A 24,274-nucleotide genomic window follows, 5' to 3' on the forward strand; every position below is an offset into this window, starting at 1 on the left:
TCCACATGAGTCCACTATACCTACCTATATACGGTATCTACCTGCCGTTCCAAGTAAATTTGTATGTGCCAAACTCTAAACCTTCAAATAAATATCCGGTTTTGTATGATCGAATAGCTCATGTATCAACTAGGCCTGTCCGTATCTTCCATGTTAGGCGGGTTATTCTCAAGAGGAGTGGACTCCGCTCCTCACTCACGAGATAAATGGCTGGTCACCGGGATGCCCAATCCCATGCTTTATGCAAACTAAATCAAAATAATTGGAAACAAAACTCCCCCTGGGACTCTTGTTAGTTGGAGGCACTCGTTGTTTCGAGCAAGCCATGGATTGATGCTTGTTGGTGGAAGGGGGAGTATAAACTTTACCATTCTGTTCGGGAACCGCCTATAACGTGTGTAGCATGGAAGATATCGCCATCTCTTGGTTGTTATGTTGACAATGAAAGTATACCACTCAAAATATTATTCAACTCTGTTTCAAAACCGAGCTCTAGCACCTCTACAAATCCCTGCTTCCCCCTACGAAGGGCCTATCTATTTACTTTTATGCTGAGTCATCATCCTCTTATTAAAAAGCACCATTTGGAGAGCACCGCTGTCATTTGCATTCATTACTGTTAGTTTACATTGAGTATGACTTGACTGGATCTCTTTTACCATGAATTACAATGTCTAGTCAGTCCTTGGTCTTTAAAGGTGCTCTGCATTTATGTTTTGCGGTCTCAGAAAGGGTTAGCGAGATACCATCTTGTTATATCATATTATGATTGTTTTGAGAAAGTGTTGTCATCCGAGATTTATTATTATGGCTCGCTAGTTGATTATGCTATTGATATGAGTAAACTTGAGACCTATGCGTTATTGCAAATGTGGTTAGTTATAATCTTTCCTGAAAACTTGAATGCTTGCTTTACATATTTACAACAACAAGAGCAAACAGAGTTTGTAAAAGTCTTTCTTTACCATTTTAGTTTGTCAACTGAATTGCTTGAGGACAAGCAAAGGTCTAAGCTTGGGGGAGTTGATACATCTCCAACGTATCTACTTTTCCAAACACTTTTGCCCTTGTTTTGGACTCTAACTTGCATGATTTGAATGGAACTAACCCGGGCTGACGCTGTTTTCAGCAGAATTACCATGGTGTTATTTATGTGCAGGAGCAAACGTTCTCGGAATGACCTGAAACTTCATGGAGCCACTTTTCAGAAAATAAGAAAAATACCTGCCAAAGATGAAGGCCAGGGGGCCCACCGTCTCTCCATGAGGGTGGGGCCGTGCCTTCCCCCCTAGGGCGCGCCCCCTACCTCGTGGGCCCCCTGTTGCCTCTCCGACTCCAACTCCACCTCCATATATTGAGTTTCAGGGAGAAAAAAAATCAGAAATAAGAAACCATCGCGTTTTACGATACGGAGCCGCCGCCAAGCCCTGATCTGGAGTCCGTTCGGGGCTCCCTGATACGGCCCCCCTAATCTGGAGTCCGTTAGGGGCTCCGGAGAGGGGAATCCGTCGCCATTGTCATCATCAACCATCCTCCATCACCAATTTCATGATGCTCACCGCCGTGCATGAGTAATTCCATCGTAGGCTTGCTAGACGGTGATGGGTTGGATGGGATCTATCATGTAATCGTGTTAGTTTTGTTAGGGTTTGATCCCTAGTGTCCACTATGTTCTGAGATTGATGTTGCTATGACTTTGCTATGCTTAATGCTTGTCACTAGGGCCCGTGTGCCATGATTTCAGATCTAAACCTATTATGTTTTCATCAATATATGAGTGTTCTTGATCCTATCTTGCAAGTCTATAGTCACCTATTATGTGTTATGATCCGTTAACCCTGAAGTGACATTAATCGGGATACTTACCGGTGATGACCGTAGTTTGAGGAGTTCATGTATTCACTATGTGTTAATGCTTTGTTCCATTTCTCTATTAAAAGGAGGCCTTAATATCCCTTAGTTTTCGTAAGGACCCCGCTGCCACGGGATGGTAGGACAAAAGATGTCATGCAAGTTCTTTTCCATAAGCATGTATGACTATATTCAGAATACATGCCTACATTATATCAATGAACTGGAGCTAGTTCTGTGTCACCCTAGGTTATGACTGTTACATGATGAACTGCATCCAGCATAATTCTCTATCACAGATCCATTGCCTACGAGCTTTCCATATATTGTTCTTCGCTTATTTACTTCTCCGTTGCTATTGCTATCATCACTACAAAATACCAAAAACATTACTTTTACTACTGTTACCTTTTGCTACCGTTACCACTACTATCATATTACTTTGCTACTAAACACTTTGCTGCAGATATTAAGTTTCCAGGTGAGGTTGAATTGACAACTCGGCTGCTAATACTTGAGAATATTCTTTGGCTCACCTTGTGTTGAATCAATAAATTTGGGTTGAATACTCTACCCTCGAAAACTGTTGCGATCCCCTATACTTGTGGGTTATCATTATCTTATTGGATTGAGTCTTTAAAGATTTGAGAACACTTGATGTATGTCTTGCCGTGCGTGTCTGTGGTGACAATGGGATATCACGTGATTCACTTAATGTATGTTTTGGTGATCAACTTGCGGGTTCCGCCCATGAACCTGTGCATAGGGGTAGGCACACGTTTTCGTCGTGATTCTTCGGTAGAAACTTTGGGGCACTCTTTGAGGTTCTATGTGTTGGTTGAATAGATGAATCTGAGATTGTGTGATGCATATCGTATAATCATACCCATGGATACTTGAGGTGACATTGGAGTATCTAGGTGACATCAGGGTTTTGGTTGATTTGTATCACCATCTCTTCGCCGAACTAGTGCACCTATACAATTTACCATTGTATTGGGTGTGTTGGGGACACAAGAGACTCTTTGTTATTTGGTTGCAGGGTTGCTTGAGAGAGATCATCTTCATCCTACGCCTCCTATGGATTGATAAACCTTAGGTCATCCACTTGAGGGAAATTTGCTACTGTCCTACAAACCTCTGCACTTGGAGGCCCAACAACATCTACAAGAAGAAGGTTGTGTAGTAGACATCATCCACCACCCTGGTGCTCTAGGTGCGGCGTGGTCAACGTTGTCAAAGAACGGCTTCCATCGGACGTGGACTGTACGTGGAGAGGCTAACAGCTGGGTCCACGGCCGCAGCAAGGAAGTGCCTCCTTATTACGCACAAAATAATTATTCCTCCACCTGACAGTGGGGAACCATCATACGGGCCATCGTATTTCGTGAAAAAAATGTTTCCCCCTTACTGCTGGGACCCACCAGCTACATCTTCGCATGCAAGGAAGTGCGTCCGAGAAAAAAAACGATTCGCCCCCTGACTACTGGGACCCACCAGCTACATCTTCTCACGCAAGGAAGTTCCTGACAGTTGGGACCCACCTGGTCGAAGCGTACGTAGCGTTGTCATTCTGGTCGCAAACGTGTACGTACATACTGGTCGATGTAGAGGCGCGCATGTGTCGTAGTAGAGGCACGCACGTAGCATGTACACGTACGTACAATGGCCATGGTGCAAGAAAGTAAATACGACCACGTATGTACATACGGGCGGGGTCTCGAATGCCTACTCGTGTGTACGTATGGCCAGGGCTCGTGTACATGGCTTGGTCAGAACGGAGAAACAGCGTCATCGTCGTGTTCATGGGGAGCCAACCGGCTGGGTCAGAACGGAATGCGTCATCTTGTTCATCGGGAGGGCTTGGACGGAACAGCCGATGGAAACGAGGCCTGGCGTACCGCATAACGGAGGATACATCCTTGTGTTCGGCCGGCCACGTTCGAAACGGGATCTTGTTCATCGGGAGGGGTCTGGCGTACCACAAAACGGAGGAAACGGACCTCCTACGGTCGAAACGGGGGTCATGTTGATCAGGAGGGGTGTGGCGTACCGCAAAACGGAGGAAACGGACTTGTGTTGGAGCGCTACGGTCGAAACAGGGGTCCTGTTCATCGGGAGGGGTGTGGCGTACCGCAGAACGGGACTCCATGGGATATTGTTCATCTCCACCGTCGACCCCCTCCAGCTCCACGGGCTACTGTTCATCCACTGTCGACCTCCTCCAGCCTCCACCTGCACTGTTCATCCACGGGCTCCTGTTCATCCAGCCTCCACCGTGCGCTACTCCACCGGCTACTGTTCAACCAGCCCTCTCCACGGGCTCCTATTCAACCACCCCTCCACGGGCTACTTTTCATCCTGCCCTCCACCATCTACTGTTCATCCTACCCTCCACGGGGTGGTCCTGTTCATCCTTCCCTCCACGGGGTCCTGTTCATCCAGCCCCAACCGGCTCGATCAATCAGGGTACTGTTCATCTAGAGGCAACACCACGGGGTCCTGTTCATCCACCGCCATCGGGAACTGTTCATCCCCCCCCCCCCGCAACGCTCACTTTTCATCCAGAGGCAGCATCGATCGGCTTCAGTTAGCAGCAGTAGCGAAGGAATCGCTCGATCGGGTTCAGTTAACAGCCATCGATCGATCGCTCGGGTTCAGTAATGCGTAGCCTGCAGTGCAATCGCCTGGGTTCAGTTAGAGCCCAACGCCTCACACACACGTGTACGTACGAGAGAAACGCGCATCGCTCGGCCCCCGACCACCCACCGTAACCGGTGACTCCCCCTATTTTCCACGCCCTGGCTTCTACCACGGTGTTTTCCGTCATGGACGGCCCAAAGAATGTCATGCAACTGCGTCTCTGGCCCGCCCAGGACGAAAAGCCTATTTTCTATCATGATTTTTTGTCATAGAAGTAGGAACCCACCACATCTATGATGATACCGGGTTTTGTCACAATAATCGTCATAGAAGTGTCATAGGTATGACAAAAAATTGTTCGGCCCAAAATGTCATGGATGTGTCTTTTTTTGTAGTGCTTGAGGCGATAATGAACCAGCCTTGCCCGAAGCACGGTTCTCAAGACAAGCCGGCCACTCATCTGTGGAAAGATTGTTTCATCATGAAGGAATACAGAAATTCTGGCTTGTATTAGGATCATCATGGCCCGCATGGCAGGGCAGGCTCCGGTTCTCACGGGCCTGGCTTTGGAGGTGGTGGCTCAAATTCCGGATTTCACGGACCTGGCTTTGGAGGTGGTGGCTCAAATTCCGGGTCTCAAGGCAATCAGCAGCACAATCAAGGAAATCAGCAACAATAGTCCGGATATCAGAGTAATCTAAAGCAGCTGAATAGTGGCCAATATCATGTTTTTCTATGAGCATGTGCAAGTGACATCAGAAGGTTCATAAATGGGCAGTGAGTGCAATTGAGTCAGCAGTCCCTCGGTATTTATGATGGTTAGAGCAGCCCATTGTATGGAGCTGTGAGGATCACCCGCCCCGGGTTGCCAACCCAGGTCAGTTAGCTTTGGTGGTTGCTCCTCAGGTTGGAGGTTACAAGTTCATGAAGGTGCTTATGGATGGAGGCAGCAGTATCAATATCCTTTATTATGATACTTTTCGCCGTATGAATTTGACTAACAAAGATCTTAAGCCGTCCTCTACAGTCTTTCAAGGGGTGGTGCCTGGTAAGTCGGCGTATCCCATGGGTAAGATAGCCTTGGAAGTGGCTTTTGGCAATGAACATGACTATAGGGCTAAAACATTGACTTTTGAGGTGGTCAAGATCAAGAGCCCGTATCACGCCTTGTTCGGACAGCCGGCTTATGCCAAATTTATGGCATGGCCTTGTCATGTTTATATGTAGCTTAAGATGCCGGGTCGCAAGGGTACCATCATGGTGCATGGCAATAGGAAGATAGCTTTGGAATGTGAAGAGGGTGATGCTGCCTATGTTGAGTCAGTTTGTGCAACAAAGGAGTTGAAGTTCTACAAAGATAATGTTGACCCGGCGGATATGACCCCGTTGAAGCAGCCAACCACAGAACATGACCCTTTGTTGAAGTTTAAATCGGCAGATGACACTAAGTAGGTTGATTTTGTCCCTGTCGATTCATCCAAGCAGTTCACTATCAGTGCCAATATGGATCCGAAATAGGAAAGCACGCTCATCGAGTTCATCCGTGAGAACCGGGACATCTTTGCATGGAAGCCTTCAGACATGCCAGGTGTACCAAGGGAACTCGCTGAGCACACTCTCAATGTTGATCCAAAGTTTAAACTGGTCAAGCAATTCCTCCGTCATTTTAATGAAGAGAGGCCCAAGGCCATTGGAGAAGAGGTGGCCCAGCCCTTGGCGACCGGATTTATTGTTGAAGTTTTTCATCCTGAATGGTTGGCTAACCCGGTGTTGGTACTTAATAAAAATGGCACTTGGCGTATGTGTGTGGATTATACAGACCTTAATAAAGCTTGTCCAACTGATCCTTTTGCTCTTCCTCGTATTGATTAGATCATCGATGCTATGGTGGGTTGTGAGCGTTTGAGTTTCTTAGATGCTTATTTTGGTTATCATCAGATCAAGATGGCAGTTAAGGACCAGGATAAGACATCTTTCATCACTCCCTTTGGAGCCTTCTGCTATGTGTCTATGCCTTTTGGGCTCAAGAGTGCCCAGGCGACTTATCAGCGTTGTGTTTAGAATTGTCTCCACAGCCAGATTGGATGCAATATACATGCTTATGTGGATGATATCATTGTGAAATCCAGGAAGAAGGAGACCTTTGACAACCTCTGGGTCTACAAGATGATGCTTAACCCGGCCAAATGTGTCTTTGGAGTGCCAGCAGGCAAGCTCCTAGGTTTTTTGGTCTCTGAGAGAGGTATTGAAGCTAACCCAGAGAAAATTAAGGCTGTCACTTCTTTGGCTAGCTAAACTGGCGTGTATTAACGATGTCCAGCATTTTGCGGGTCGTATTGCAGCTTTAAGCTGGTTTATAAGTCGCTTGGGAGAAAAGGCTATTCCTTTATACCAGACGATGAAGAAAACAGAGCACTTTGTCTAGAGTGATGCTGCCAATCGGGCGTTTGAGGCACTTAAAAAACAGTTGGCTGAGCCACCGATTCTTGCAGCTCCTATTGATAATGAGCCTTTGCTTTTATATGTGGCTGCTAACAATAGAGCCGTCAGTGTATCGGTTGTTTTGGAAAGGAAGGAATCAGGCAAGTAATATCCGGTTCAAAGGCCGGCTTATTATGTTAGTGAGGTATTAATTGAATCTAAGCAGAGGTACCCACATTTGTAGAAGCTAGTCTATGGAGTGTTCATGGCTAGTCGCAAGTTGAAGCATTATTTCCTTGGTCATCCCATCACTGTGGTCAGTTATGCTTCTCTAGGGGATATTATTCAAAATAGAGAAGCTATAGGCCAGGTGGCCAAGTGGGCCATTGAGCTTGGACCTCATGGTTTGAAGTATATGCTTCGGACAGCCATCAAGTCTTGGACACTTGTGGATTTCATCAATGACTTGACAGAGTTGCAGATGCCTGAGGAAAAGCCTGAAAATACATATTGGACTATTCATTTTGATGGATCCAGGCAGTTGGAAGGCTCGGGGGCTGGAGTTATTTTGACTTCCCCACGAGGTGACAAGTTTTGTTATGTCTTAAGGCTAATGTTTCCTTGTACTAACAATGTAGCTGAATATGAGGCCTTACTCCATGGCCTTCGGATAGCCAAAGAGATGAACCTAAGTCGGGTCAGATGTTTTGGCGATTCAGATTTGGTGGCTCAGAAAGTCTCAGGAACTTGGGATTCCAAAAACCCGCTCATGGCAGCTTATCGTCAGGCGGTTGATGGTATTGATTGTCATTTCAAAGGTTATCAGGTGGAACATGATGATCATAGGAAAAATGAGGCGGCTGATGCTTTAAGCCGGCTGGGGTCTCAACATAAGCTAGTGCCACCTAATGTCTTTCTTGATACACTGACTAATCCTTCAGTTAAGTTGCCCGCAAAGGAGGATCTTGCTATTCCTGACCCAGAGGCACAGTTGGTGGCGGCTCTTCATGCTATTCCTAATTGGACAGTTCCATATTTGACTTATATGACCCGAGGTTAGTTACTTGAGGATGAAACTTTGGCCAGACAAATAACCCGGTGGTCTAAGTCAATGACCATTGTCAATGGCGAGTTACACCGATGTAGTGTCACAGAGGTGTTCCAGTGTTGTATTTCTCTGGAGGAGGGTCATGAGGTTCTAAGAGAAATTCGTGAAGGAGACTGTGGCCATCACCTCAGCTCTAAGTCTCTCATGGCTAAGGCTTTTCGTCATGGGTTTTATTGGCCGATGGCTCATGCTGATGCACAAGATATGGTTAGCAAGTGCGACGGCTGTTAGAAATTTTCCAGACGGGCTCATGTGCCGGCTCAAGAATTGAGAATGATTCCAATCACTTGGCCATTTGTAGTCTGGGGGCTTGATTTGGTTGGACCTTTCAAGAGATCCAAGGACAAAAACACCCACCTGTTGGTGGCGGTTGACAAGTTTACAAAGTGGGTTGAGGCAGAGCCGGTCAGCAAATGTGTTGCAGCAACGGTGGTTCAATTCATTAAGAAGGTGATTTTCTGTTTTGGCTACCCACATAGTATCATAAACTGATAATGGCACTAATCTGTCTAAGGGTGCTATGAAAGAATTATGTCAATGAGAGCATATTCGTCTCGATGTTTCATCAGAGGCTCACCCCCAGTCCAATTAATGGTCAAGCTGAAAGGGACAATCAAGAAATCTTGAGAGGCATAAAACCCCGACTTATGGTCCCTTTGCAGAGGACATCGGGTTGTTGGGTTGAGGAGTTACCCTTAGTGCTTTGGAGTATCAATACTACCCCCAACAGATCCACGGGTTATACGCCCTTCTTCATGGTTTATAGAGCAGAGGCAGTCCTTCCTAGTGACATCCGACACGACTCGCCCTGTGTGGCGGCTTATGTTGAAACTAATAACAAAAAAGCACGTCAAGATGATCTCGACCTCCTAGATGAGAAGCGTGACCTTGTGGCGGCTTGTTCGTTGATTTATCAACAAGATCTGTGTCGTTATCACAGTCGACGGGTTAAGACCTAGACCTTTCAAGAAGGCAACTTGGTGCTCCGGCTCATCCAGGATCAAATAGATATGCACAAATTATCCCCATGTTGGCAAGGACCTTTTGTGGTCAGCAAAAACCTGAACAATGGGTCGTACTACCTCATTGATATTTGAGACCACAAGGACTCGTGCACATCCGAGAAGGAGACCTGCCGGCCTTGGAATATTGCTCGTCTTTGGCCTTATTACACTTGAGCCACCGGCTCTTATGTTATACATACTTTCATCAATGTATATATTATGATTAGTATAATAAAGCCGACATCCCCGATAATTCAGGGCCTCTGTCATTTCATTTTTGAGTATCTGAGTCTTTATTATCAATTCATAAGGTCACTTGGGGGCTTCCTGCTCAATGAGCATAGTTGTGCTTACCCTCTTGATCCGGCTTACACATTCCTTGTTGCAAATCACTTGGGGGCTTCCTGCCCAAGTTAGAGGTTACCAAAGAGAACTTGCTGTAGTGTGCAGTTCAAACATAGATATCCTGCCTTGAGGGCTCATTATAGGTCACTTGGGAGCTTCTTGCTCAATGAGCATAGCTATGCTTACCCTCTTGATCGGCTTATATGCCAGGTGTAAACACCAAATTCCAGGTTATCCTGCTTGTATGTCATTGTCACTCCACCCAGCTAATCCTGGAATGATCCACCGTACTCTTAATAGTCAATCTTGTAATAAAGACCCTGAACTTGTTAAGGTTAAAACAGCGGTTTGTCATGTGAGGGCCGGCTTGCATGTTTAAATGAAGGATTAACTTAGTGGTTGTGTGGCCCATGAAAGAACTTGAGATTAAGGCTTGGCGGCCTATGAAAGCCTTGTTTTTCTGATTCGTTGCTTTTTCTAAAACTTTTTTTGGATTCATATTCTTGTTCTATGTTAACATATGGTTTAAAACAATTCAGGCCATGTAGCCTTGACCTTTATGACTCATATTTGGGGTTTGATAACCCGCCCTAGCTTTGGACGTTAAGTCGCCAGTATATTTTGGATTGTGCCATTGGAATCATGCGCTTATAAATCATTGGATTGTTACCCTCATTGCATATGGCGATGTAAGCCGGCAGCATGAGCCAATTTTACAGGTATGTTTTTAAATTTTTGTATGAATATGCGAGGTTTGATAATCCGCCCTGGTTATAGACTTTAATTCACCAGAAAATATTATATGGGACATCATGACCCGCCCTAGCGTAAACCGCCAGGGCACATGTTATTTGCTTGTGTGCAGGGAATATGATAATATGGCCTGCATGATTGATAACATTATGATCATAAGCAACGGATCTTCAACATCAGATCAGCGGTTTAAAGTATTTAGCAAGCAAACATGCATGATGGCATGACAGATCATTGTTTTAAACTAGCCTATTACAAGGCTTTCCGTAGCCCAATTGATTGAGATTTTTCCATAACAAGACACGCCGGGTTGCATTCTGAGGGCGCCCCATGGTTCAGTTGGCCTGGTCTTGGTGAGTTGAAGCTTCCGGGTTATCCATCACCGGTTCTTCTTCTTCTTCCTCCACTGGCTAGAAATCAGGTGATGTCCAATTGATGCCAGTTACAGCCTTGAATATAGCTTCATCATCTATGAGCGTGGATGGATCAATATCAGGAGCAAAAGTATGCTTACGTGTTGGTGGAATCAGCTCCATAACTTTATAAACTAGCGCCTTCACTTTTGATTTTCAACAGTATAAGCCGCCTGATACTTGGCTAGGTCAGTTTTCTCAGCCAATTTGCTTGCCAAAGGACGCATTTCCCTTACACATTTGGCAAAGTATTCCGCACCAAAGGGAGATCCATCTTCTTTTAAGCTCGGGCAGCCGGTGGCCATCTCCTCCGGGTCTAGCTCCGCTTGCCAAGCCTTAGCCCGTCTCAGGGCGATGATGGCACCAGCTCTGGCAACTGACTGCTTTATTTCCTCCACCCTTTGGGGTACGACTGACAGTTTGTCCAGTGTTTCCATGATAAGTGCGGGTGGCTATTTGGTGTGAGAGATGGAAGCTATAGTCCGTTGAGCACTGGTATATAACTGTTCAACAAAGGTGTATGTCGCCTTCAGCTTCACCAACATATCTTGTCCAAGGTTGGAGCTTCTAGGGCCTGATTACACACACAAAATAATAAGTCGCCCGGCGGGTCGAAATAATTTGCTGGTGCAAAATTGCCATACAATATAGCTTACCAAAGATGGCGGCTATCATTTGATTTATATGTCGCTTTAAACTGGATAACTCTTCAGTCACCGGTTTAAGAGCTGCTTCAGCTTCTTCGGCTCTCTTCAATAGAGCTGCCTTCTCAGTTTCCCAGTCAGTTCTCTGTGTGTTGAAATTTGTCTTCAATTTTTACGACACCTCCAAGGCGGCTTTCAATTCTAATTTGGCTTTGATGTCTTAGATTGTTGTAACGAGATATTCTTCCGCAGGTCGACCACCTGAGATTCCTTCATGTTTACATGAGCCTACAAGGATAAATCAAGCAGTAGTCATGAATCATGATAATCAAGTCCCAAGCACATTACAAAGTATTCTACTTGGCACTTGGGGGCTAATGTAGGTCGCTTCTCTTTCACGTCGAGTCCTTAATGACCCGGCTAGATTCTTCAAATTAAGCCGGTTCATGGGGGCTACATATTCAAATTTTGTTACAAACAAGATATTAAGTCCTGGCTTAGCTATTTAGTTAAGCCAGCCCTTGGGGACTACTCATTTGGATCTAATACAGACAGGGTCATTTTGAAGGATTGCACGAAGGATGTCATTTAAAGTCTACAACATTCTCAAAAAATTGTATCCTATAGACTTGGAGGCTGATGTATATATTGATATGAGAAGGGTTCTGGTGGTTACCTCAAAGTGTTCCTTCATCAGACCAACTAAACAGGCTTCCATGTCTCGGCTGGTATGCAGGCGGTTTAAGTAGCCCGAGTGAATCTCGCTGGCACTGAGGCCGGCGTAGCTCTCCAAGTCCAATCTCCATTTTCCCTTTTAAACAGCAGAGAATTCTTCTTTGGCACTATGTTTGCATAGAACAGTGGGATGGCCTGGCTCTGTATGACCAGTCCTGGTGATTATAACATCTTCAGCCACTTCGGTAGGCTTGATGGTGCTTGGCGGTTCGGTACGGGGCGGGTCAACACCCATTGGATCTACCACGGCATCATGGGTTTCTCGTGGTGGGTCATCGGCAGTAGCCGCTGGAGTTTGTTGAGAGGCTTCGGAGGTGGTCAGCTTCTTCGGCTCAGTAGCCTTGGGATCTTCATCCGGTTTGTTCACCTTCAACTTCTTGCTAGGTTTGGCTATGCCACTGAAAGTAAGACATAAAGATATCAGTATATCAGCATGCAAGTGTTTAAGCAAGAAAAAACTAAGTATACTCACCCCGGAGCAAGTTTGAAGGGGGGAATTTGAGTTCCAGTTGAGTCGCCAGAGGACGAATGAGAAGTTCCCTGGTAATTTGAGTCGGACGGATTAAGTGGTTGATGAATAAGACCCGCCTTAGGAAAGGAGAGTGTTGAAATTTGTGGCACCTCATTCCGGCGTTTCCGAGGAGCTGGCGTGTTGGGTAAACCGGAGGAGAGATTCCCATAGCCGTTGTTCCGGGTCGTGCGGCGAACCTCATGTTGCTGCTTCTTCAAAATAAAGTTGGGATCCAAGTAAGCTGAAGGGTGAGAAAACCTTACTTTCCGGCTCGCTTGATGAACTTTGTGTCTTGGCAGAGGTTCTGAATCGGAGGAAAGGATAGTTACCTCTTCACCATCTGCATGGTTGGCCTCCGCATCATCCTGATAGTAAACAGTGTCAATAAGATGAACAAAAAAGGAGCCAAGGGAGTCAAGTTCTACCTCCGACTCATCCTCCAGATCAGTTACATCTGCCTTCTTTTTAGCAGGCTTCTTGGAAGCCTTGGTCTTTGTCCTGACCTTCTTGGCCAGCTTCTCTTGGAGTTTCTTGTTCCAAAATGGGGAATCAGCGTGCAGAAATCAAGTAATATTGAGAAGATAGATTGAGGGATAATGAGTTAGTAAGAACTGCTCGAAAATACTTATAGCTGGAGGTTTGTTAAGGGTACAGAAGGGATTCAACCCCGTCTTGCTACAAGTCGCCAAACTCTCGTTAAGCAGTGTTTTGGTCATCTTGTTGATTGCATCATCAGTCAAACGCACTTGGCTGTGGCGCTGTGGATCTTTTGTATCACCAGTATATTCGCACATTAAACCAGGTCAGCAGCTCAAGGGAAAAATTCTCCAAGCCACCCACCACCGGACTAAATCAACTCCGGTCAACCCGTTCGCCATTAAGGCCCTGATCTTTGCAAAGATGGGCATATATTTGGCCCGTTCTTCGGTGTTGATCCGGTCTGGGAGTGGATGCCTTGAACTAAGTCAGCTCTCACGGAAACCCGGCAGTGGATTTTCATCAGCCGGAGATGTGTCCTGGCTGGGAAGACAGCTTCTTTTCGCCTTTGAATAGAAATTCCGCCAAGTTCTAAGATGGGGTCGTCCATGAATTCAGTTTGGCGGTTCAAGTAATAAAATTCTCTGAACAAGTCCACAGTGGGCTCTTCTTGGAGGTATACTTCACAAAAAACATGGAAGTTGCGGATATTGGAAACGGAGTTGGGTCCAATGTCTTGAGGGTGGAGTTGAAAGAAATGCAACACATCACGGAAGAACTTTGAGTCGGGTGGAGAAAAGCCCAGAGCATAGGATCAGAAAAAACTATAACCTCGCCTTCTTCTGGAGTGGGTATAGTCTCGGTCCCCGGAGCTCTCCAATGAATGACATCTTTGGCGGCTAAGACGCCTACCAGAATGAATTCATTGAGAGATTGCTCCGTCGCAGTGGAGACGACCTAGTTGCATGAGGTGACGGTTTTGCTCATCTTTGTTGATGAAAGTCCTAGAAAGGGAAATACTGTCGGGTTAAGTTTATGATGTTAAATCGTCCAGTGATCAGAAAGCAAGTGTATTATGCAAGGCCAATTCGGATGCAAAGAATGCGTGCTATAAAGGTTGACAGGGTTAAACCGAAAGACAATACTGGGTTATACAGATTCTGAGCATACATTGGTGGTTTAAGGTGGGCCTAAGGATGTTTGGCGGGTTACGGCATATCATCTAAGCCGCCCGCACGGCTGTAGTTCATAAGTATCTGTAGACCTATAAGTGAAATTTTGCTTAGTACTGAAAAATAGGTTCCATGGATCAATTATATGATTTTGGATCTACAGCAGTTTAGAAAATGGAAATAACTTTTAAACCTAAGGTTATGGCAGTGGAAGAACTCACATACTCGGATGGGATCCTGTATAGAAAAGATATCTTTGTGATTGGAAGGAGATGCTAAAACAACTACTACACGACCTGAGTGTCATTTTTTGATCAAACTATGTGTTCTAAGAGGGAAATATGAAGAACGGTGAAGAACATCAATGAATGGCTGAAACCCTAATGTAGATTTACTATGGGGGGAGACAAGTACTTACTGATGCTGATGAGCAGCGAAGGTGCGTCGCGTTTCTCTGGTCTGTTCAAGTTGATGCAGCGGCCGGACCTAATGACGCTGGAGGAAGACGACGACGGTGGAGCTATGGTTTGCAGAGACGTCACAAGGAGGAAGACAAAGACGAGGAGGCAAGGATAAAAAGTGAAAAGAAAAAGGGCCCCTATCCCTATTTATAAGGAAAAGATAAGATGGCAGCCGCGAGAATCGAGGGGGCAGAATGATTATGCCGGCAAGGCGGACGCCTCGATTTTCGAGATGTTCATTAAGATAAAGATCCGTTGAGGTATCCTTCGTCTCGTGCAGAGTTAATGCGCATGATGTCATGGCAGCTTACAGTGGTTCTGCTATGTGACGTATTGGCGGATTACAGTGGTTTGGTAAGGAAATGCTAATGAAAAGTTCTGTTAAGACAAGTAATGAATATTGATGTGAACAAGTTCAAAACAACTTGGGGCCTAATGTTGGGGATATAACCCCGAGGTATGACCCGCCAAGAAGGGGCCGGGTCACACCATTGGCAGCTTAAGGTGAGAAGGCCCAAGATGTCTGAAGGCCCAAGACCCGGAGATGACTTAAGGCCCGAAGGTGTAAACCGCCATATGATAACTTACTCTACAAGGCAAGTTTAGTTAGAAACTAAGCCGCTCACGTTTGTGTGAGCCGGCCGGGACTCTGTAAGCCACCGAGCATCAACCTGTATATAAAGGGGTGACCCGGTGGTGGGTTAACTCAAGAAATCATCAATCGATAACTAGTTCAAGCGGATTCACTCCCTTGTGATTGAAACCCAAGTAATACAACTAGAAGCAGGAGTAGGCTTTTACCTCATTGAGAGGGGCCGTACCTGAGTAAACCCTTGTGTCTCTTGTTTCCCGTTCAACCCCTTTAAGCTAACCTAGTTGTGATGGATCCACACCTAAGTACTTACACTAGGGCATCTGCCGTGACAATTCCACGACATCACCCAAAACTTGAGAACTTCAATCACACAAAACTTAATGGAACTTCATGAGATAGGTTAGTATGATAAAGAGCAAACCATTTCACTCTGTACTGTCAAAGACAAGATTCGTAATTGTTTCCACACAATGCCTACTGTAGCATATCATTTCCACAATTTATATTGAACAATATAAGCCATCGAAACTAGAAAACAAGAAAACTATGCATTGAAAACAGAATCTATCAAAAATAGAACAGTTTGTAGTAATATATACTCCAACCATACTTATGCTACTCAAAAATTATGAAAAATTAGGACAACCTGGGCAATTTGTATATAATTTTCTGCAAAAAGAATCAATATTTTATCATGCTTCTGTTAAAAATAAGAATTATTTTCCTGAGCATAACAGTTTCTGTTTTCAGCAAGATCAAATCAACTGTCACCATAGACCATCCCAAAGGTCTTACTTGGCACTTTATTGAAATGAAAACAATAAAACATGATTACTACAGTATCCTAATCATGTGAACACACAAAAACTATAGGTAAAAGTGTTGGGTTGTCTCCCAACAAGTGCTTTTCTTTAATGCCTTTTAAGCTAGCCATGATGAGTTCAATGTTTCTCGCATAAAAGATAAGGATTGAAACATAACAAGAGCATCATGAATCATAAGTTCCTCTCTCATAATAATTTTCAGTAGCATCATGAATAGATTCATCAATATAACCATCACGTAAAACATTCTTTTCATGATCCGCAAGCATAGAAAATTTATTATTCTCCACATAAGAAAATTTATTCTCATTCACAATAGTGGGAGTATCATATGAAACTCGAATGCTATAAATTGTTTACACATTAAAAGAGTAATGCTCAGAAAAAGGGTAATCGTAACTGTGACAAGTTTTATAAATATAATCGTCACTACTTTTTATAACATAAGTATCATCACAATAGTCATCATAAGTAGCAACTTTGTTCTCATCATAGATAGGAGGCATGCAATCATCATAGCAAATTTGATCATTCAAAGATCATCTTCATTAAACATAGCATCCCGAAGCTTGGGACAAACATTAATTGTAGCAAATAAATTCTCAAACATGTCATTCTCATCAAACATAGCATCCCCAAGCTTGTGGCTTGGCATATCATAAGCATAATCACTCTCATCATTAATAGTATGAATAGCACCAACGGTATAACAATTGCTATCATCATAGTTTCCCAAGTTGGTGCCAAAAAGATTTCCAAGATCATAAGAAGTATCATTATCTTCCCAATCATAATCATCACAACAAGCAATAGGCATAACAAAATCATCATCAATAGTGCTCTCGGACATTGTACCATAAGACAAAGAAGCAATATCATCATCAAGTGCATCATCTTCTACAATTATTTTTGATTCATTTTCATGGGGCACAACAATAATAGGAGCAACATTATTTGGGAGATATACCTTTTTACCTCTTTTCTTTCTTCTTTTCTTCTTCTTCACCACATCATGTGTGGGTTTAATTAATTTTTTCAAGCTTCTTATTGATGAGATTGGTTGAATAGGGAGCTCCTCCTCGTCACCTATTTCATCATGAGAGACAATAGGAGGGAAAGTGGAAATCATTACCCTTTAATTAGTATTCCTTTTATATTCTATTGGTTTTCCCATCTTTCTATAGTTGGCAATATAAGCATTCTCATTGCAATTTACCATGCAAAACATATAGATATTGTTTAGATTAGTTTCAGTGTCGTCCTTGAGAATGAATATTTCAAACCAAGTATTTTCATGTGTCAATTCTTCAGTCCCCAAAAATATACAAAGCTCATTATAAAGTTCAAGGGTGATCAAGTTATTGCAATATTTGGACATGATTCGATCATGAAAAAGCATGCATTGGAAATTAAGGTCACCAACTTTATTGCAAAGTTCACAAGTAATAGAACAAAGAGAGCATAATTTTGTAGCAAATTCATCTATCACTTTGAGCAAACAATTGGTTCTGTCGTGTTTATGCTTCATGCAAAATCTATCTTCCCTATAAGGCACGTCTTAACAAAGTTTTTCCACTCCACGAAAATTGACATGCTTATAAGAAACATTTTTATTATGACTAGTGCAATCATCATTAGTATTTTGGATATTTATAGAATTCATACCAACGACATTGCAATCATGCTCATCATTCAAATATTTTGTGCCAAACATTTTATTGACTTATTTTTCTAACAATTGGGCAGAATTTTCCTTTCCATCATTTTCACGAAAGACATTATAAAGACGAATAATTTGTTGCAACCTCAATTCCATCTTTTTTGTAGTTTTCTTTTATAAACCAAACTGGTGATAAAACAAGAAACTAAAAGATTCAATTGCAAGATCTAAAGATATACCTTCAAGCACTCACCTCCCCGGCAACGGCGCCAGAAAAGAGCTTGATGTCTACTATGCAACTTTATTCTTATAGACACGTGTTGGGCCTCCAAGCACGGAGTTTTGTAGGACAGTCGCAATTTTCCCTCAAGTGGATGACCTAAGGTTTATCAATCCATGGGTGGCGTAGGATGAAGATGGTCTCTCTCAAACAACCCTGCAACCAAATAATAAAAAGTCTCTTGTGTCCCCAACACACCAAATACAATGGTAATTTGTATAGGTGCACTAGTTCGGTGAAGAGATGGTGATACAATTGTAATATGGATAGTAGATATTGATTTTTGTAATAAGAACAATAAAAAACAGCAAGGTAGCATGTAACATCCCAAATTTTCAATTTGGAATGTTATACATTAGATCATCACTACATATCATATTTTATTGCTTTTGTCCGGATCCAGAAATTCTACGCCACTCAAGGACCCACGGAGAGAGTTGGGGATTTCGTTATTTTCATATTTGAGTCTTCTCAAATTTTGAAAATAGGATCATTAGATTTTATTTATTTTATCTTCAGTTATTCTAATTATAAAAATATGAGAGAGGGAATAAAATGACTTTACAAAAATAAAGAAATATTGAGGATTTAATAAAAAATCAAATAAGATTTTATTTCAGAGTTTTTGGCTAGTTCTATTTGAATTTAGGAAAAATTGCACGTTTTTCAAAACTGCATTTAGGGCCAAGAAAATGTTCATCTCGTTCTAAATATTTTATTTAGGCGGTGAAAATTTATTTTGGCATTTTTAGAATTTTATTTTATTTTCTAGAATTTTTCTTAGTTTCGGCGGAATTTGTTTTTTTAAGTACCGCGTGCCGACTCAGCCGAAGGCCTAGCCCAGCCAGGCCAAGCCTGCGCCGCCGCCGCCTTCCCTATGGGATTCCGACTCGCCGCCGCCGCCGAGTACGGCAGGGGCACGCCTCCTAAGGCCGACCCCGACCCGGCGCCCCCTTCCCCAAGCCCGACGCCCCCCCTCATAAATACCGCCCGCCGCCGCCGCCTCACCCCGCCACCCCGACCCGCCCCGCCTCCCGCAGCACCCGCGCCGCCGGCGCCGTGTGCCGCTGCATGTCGCGCCCGCCGCCCGCCGCCGACGCCACCCCACCCCGCCGGAGCCCCGAGTTCCGCCGGTTTCCGACGAGGTAACCGCCATCCGCCGCCGGTTTCCGGAAGAAAACCAATTTGGTTTTTTTTTAAACCCTAGGTTTTATTTTTTTTAGATCGGTTCTTTCTATTTTAGTTTTCTCGGTTCACTTATTTAGCGAGCGTTTGCCCGTTCGTTCGTTTTAACGGACGAGTTCACCGTTTAGTTTCAGTTAACGAACGTTCGTTCGTTAATCTGTTCGTCAGTTTTTCTTTTTCTCGGATTTTCCGCGATTATTTCTGATCCGATTTTCATTTTAGTATAACTTTTTGCTCGTTTATCAGAATCAGGCGATTCAGGCGCCTAGAGTTTCGTCTCGAAACACTCTTTCTGTTTAACCAACTCAAACAAGTTTTTGCTTCTGTAAAATTTGACTTAAGTCCAGATTAGTAAACGAAGCTTGTTTCTTTCGCCATTTGACTTTCGTTGTTCCGTTCGATTTGTTTCTTTTTGCAAACCAGAGTTCTTAAGTTGAACTTTCTGGTTAGATCTCTTATTTGAGTTTTACCTGTGCATTAGATGAGTGCTTATTGTATGCTTGTTTGTTTATGATAGAGTACCCGGAGTGCGCCGCTTGCTACTTCGAATCTCTAGGTTTCCCGGATCATCAGCAAGGCAAGTAACACTTTGATCATACCTCTTTACCACCCAGTTTTATTGCATTAGATCAATCCTAAAACCATTGCCTGAATAGGATCTGATTAATATGTGGGTCTTGGGAAGTAGATGAGGTAGTACCTATTACATGTTTTCTTATCAAACCTTTGGGAGTTACTTCTATGTTTGCTTATGCCATGCTATGCTAGTAGACGTGGATTGGGTGAGTGTATCCATGACAGATGTGAGATTGTTATTTAATGGTTTACTTAAGGTGGCAACTTTAACACACATCTGGGTGGATTGAGGCACCTGGGTATTCCAGCGATTGCTTGTTTTTCTTGATGGACCGCCACCCAGGCTCAAAGGGATCATGAGATTATTCATGCTAGAAACTTCCGTGTGCAGCCACAAGCTACTGTGGGCTCTAGCATAGTTGATTAAATTGTGCGAACTCTTACAGTGGTAGACTAGCAGATGTAGGGGAAAGTAGGTGTAACTGTCTACCCGATCGTAAGGTGCTAGCGCTTCTGAAAGACTATGTCTCGGTCATCCGTTTCTCAAACACCATGTAGTGCGAGAATCCCAACGGAGGAGATCGAGTCTTGTGGGGAAAAGTGCGCAAACCTCTACAGAGTGTATAAACTAATCATGATTAGCCATGTCCCCGGTTATGGACGTCTTGAGTATCTAGTACTTGGATTATCATGTGAATCTCATCATGTGACTTTAATTAATTTTGTTGGGTTTTAATGATGATGCTTAATTGGGATTGAGAGGGTGTCTACACTCTCAATGTTTAACAACCACCATGTTAGTTAAATAAAATTTATTCCTTTGCAGTAGGGAAAAATTAGCTTTACGCAAAACTGTAACCATAGAGCTTTCCACCAGCCATATATGCATGTAGTATAGCCTATTTTTGTTCATTACTCTTTATGTGTTACATTGCCAGCATATTCCATGTGCTAACCCATTTTCGGGCTGCAACGTTCATGTTGCAGATTTTTCAGACGACGAGTAAGGTGCCTTAGGTCGTGGTTCTATACTCAGTGATGTCGTTGGAGTTGATGGACTCACTTATCTTCCAAGCCTTCCGCTGTTATCTCTATTAGATGGCCTTAAGCCATATTATTTTGCAATAAGTTCTCTTTGGAGACATTCGATGTAATAAGTGTGTGATTGCTGCTCTATTATAAATCCTTCAAGTATTGTGCATGTCAGCATTACTGATCCAGGGATGACACTGAAGCACAGAGATCAGACTGTTTGAGGTTTGGTCGCTACAAGATGGTATTAGAGCACACGCTGACTGTAGGACACAACCACTAAGATAAAGCCCTAGACCACTACTCTCTTCTCATTTCTGTCTCCTCATCTTTTGTACTCTTTTAGGATGGCGGATGCAAGGAACAAGTTCACGCAACCGGATGAAGATACACCCTTTGGACGCCACCTGAAGGAAGTCACTAAGTACCTGAACATCGGAGTACCAAGCTTCACCGGGACCTACAATGCCACTTTACCCAAGGAGGAGCGCTGGATGATCCAAGTTCAAGTTCCAGGAAGGACATTCGCGCCAGTCACTGAACCTATAGAGTTTTCCTTTGATGCACCAACCTGGAGTCTAGGAAAGAGCATGGCAGCCCACATCACCATGGGACGCATTGGAGAAGTTTATCACAAGGAGCTTAAAGACACTATTTACCAGATCTGTGGGCGCCGAGATGAGTAATGGGAGATGATCAACACCAGGAAGGATAGATCAATTACAGCTTTTATCCAGGAGTTAAACCAGCACATTCGACGCCAGGAGAACCAGATGTGCGCAGGCATGATAGATCTGAAGAAGGCGATGAAAAGAATCACGGAACTGGAAGAAGAACTCAAGGCTACACATGAAGATTATGAGGAGGAAATCTAACTATTAGTGGAGAAGAATGACGACCTGGCTAAGAAGATCGGAATATTCATGGGAGACCCCACACTAGTAGAAGAAGACGAAGAACCCAAGGAGATTCACCCGGAGGACTACATCATCATCGACGGCACCGACTCCGACGTTAGCGATGATGACTTTGAAGACGAAGCTGGAGCAGATATCATGGAGTCTGTAACCGAGGAATATTTTAGTAGACCACCACATCAGTAGTAGTATTCCACCATGTAAATAGTATAGTCCAAGCACTTTTATGATAGTTAGACCGATTGTATGCCATGCTTGATTGATTGAGTGAAATGTTTGTGTTTGTCTCATGTGCATATGGGTAGTGCTTTCTCATTAGACCTCATTCTATTCTAATCTCTCCTCTCTAAACCCATCAGATGCCTCCGAGACGTGACCCCGGATTTGTATTCCCACCGGAGCTCACTTAGTTGATCCAGCAGCAGAATACCCTGATGCAGTTGTTAGTCCAGAATCAGAATCAGGGGAACAACAACAACAACAACCCACCACCACCATCTGTTGATCGCTTAACCCGTTTCCTTAGACTGAATCCGCGAGTGTTCTCTAGTAGCGCCGATCCGATAGTTGTAGATGATTGGCTCCGCAAGACAGGGAGGGAATTGACCACAGCAGGATGCACAGATGCGGAAAAGGTGTGTTTTGCCGCACATCAGCTTAAAGGACCCGCAACATCATGGTGGGAAAATTTCACAGCCACTTTATCCTATCGACACTGTCAAATGGGATCAGTTTCAGCAGGCTTTCCGTACTGCCCATGTTTCAGCAGGAGCTATGGCCATGAAGAAGCATGAGTTTCGCAACTTGCGCTAAGGAGGACGGACAGTTGGCCAATATGTGGATGACTTCAGTAAGTTAGCATGTTATGCCCTGGATGACGTTGCTACGGATGCAGCTAAGCAGGAGAAGTTTCTGGAAGGACCGAATGATGATTTGAGCATATAGTTGATGGTAGCAACTTTCAACAACTACCAGGAGTTGGTAGATCATGCTCTTATGATTGAAGGGAAGCAACAGCAGATTGAGAACCGCAAGAGGAAGTATGGAAAAGGGAAGTACAATTTAGGAGCTCAGCAGAAGCCACGTTTTACCCCGAAATCGGGAGGATATTTTCAGCATACCCATGGAGGAGGGAATTCGCATAATCATAATGGCCCCAAGAACGGTAATGGGAATGGGGGAAGCAATGGTCAGAATCGTACCAACCCATCAACCCCAACCAAGAGAGACCTGAGCCAAGTCACTTGTTATAAGTGTCAGAAGACTGGACATTATGCCAATGAATGTCCTGAAGCCCAGAATGGAAATGGCAATGGAAGCTCTGGGAAGAAGTTGAACCCTTTCAACAGGGGACAGGTGAACCACGTTAACGTGGAGGAGGTTGAAGCCCAGCCAGATGCAGTAATAGGTAAGTTTTTGGTTAAGTCATTTACTGCAATCGTTCTTTTTGATACTGGTGCATCGGATTCATACATATCAAGGGGATTTGTGGATAAGTATAAACTGCCCACCAAGGTTCTTAGAACACCTATGTTAGTAAGCTCACCAGGAGCGGGGTATATGGCTAGTCGAGGATGTTTTCAAGTGCCATTGAGTATAGGTAGGCATGTGTTCCCCTCGGATTTAATCATTTTGGAATCGCAAGGTCTGGATGTAATTCTGGGTATGGATTGGCTATCGATCTATGGAGGAAACATCAATTGTGCCAAGAAGTCGATTTTGCTTACCACCCCAGAAGGGAGAAGGATCAAGTATGTATCAAGACATGAGCCGAAGAGGACACAAGTAAATACCTTATCAGAAGTTGTGCAGGAGGAAGTACCAGTGGTGAAGGATTTCCCTGATGTATTTCCAGAGGAGTTGCCAGGCATGCCACCGGAGAGAGACATTGAGTTTTTGACTGACCTTTTGCCAGGCACAGGGCCGATAGCTAAGAGACCGTACCGGATGCCAGCACAAGATTTGGAGGAAATTAAGAAGCAGATTAAGGAGTTATTGGATAAAGGCTATATTCTCCCAAGTTCTTCACCTTGGGGATCACCAGTACTTCTAGTAGAGAAGAAGGATGGATTTGAGGATGGTTGTTGATTATCGAGGATTGAATGAAGTAACAATTAAGAACAAGTACCCACTGCCGATGATCAATGATCTATTTGACCAATTGCAAGGAGGTAAGGTATTTTCCAAGATCGATTTGTGATCAGGATACCATCAGTTGAAGATTAGAGAGCGGGATATACCTAAGACGTATTTTACCACCAGGTACGGGCTGTATGAGTATACCATTATGTCATTTGGTCTGACTAACGCACCTGCCTATTTCATGAACATGATGAACAAGGTGTTTATGGAGTCTCTGGATAAGTTCGTCGTGGTGTTCATTGACGATATTTTGGTCTACTCAAAGAATGAAGAAGAACATAAGGAGCATTTGCGTTTGGTACTGGAGAAGCTCAGAGAACATCAGTTCTACGCCAAGTTCAGCAGATGTGAGTTTTGGTTGAAGAAAGTTGGATTCCTCGGACATGTTATATCCGGAGAAGGAATAGCAGTAGATCCCACCAAGGTTGACACTGTGACAAATTGGGAAGCCCCAACAACAGTTGGAGAGATCCGGAGTTTTCTTGGACTCGCAGGATACTACCGGAGATTCATTGACAAATTCTC

Source organism: Triticum aestivum, chromosome 5A (genome assembly GCF_018294505.1).
Source record: "Triticum aestivum cultivar Chinese Spring chromosome 5A, IWGSC CS RefSeq v2.1, whole genome shotgun sequence".
Classification (NCBI taxonomy): domain Eukaryota; kingdom Viridiplantae; phylum Streptophyta; class Magnoliopsida; order Poales; family Poaceae; genus Triticum; species Triticum aestivum.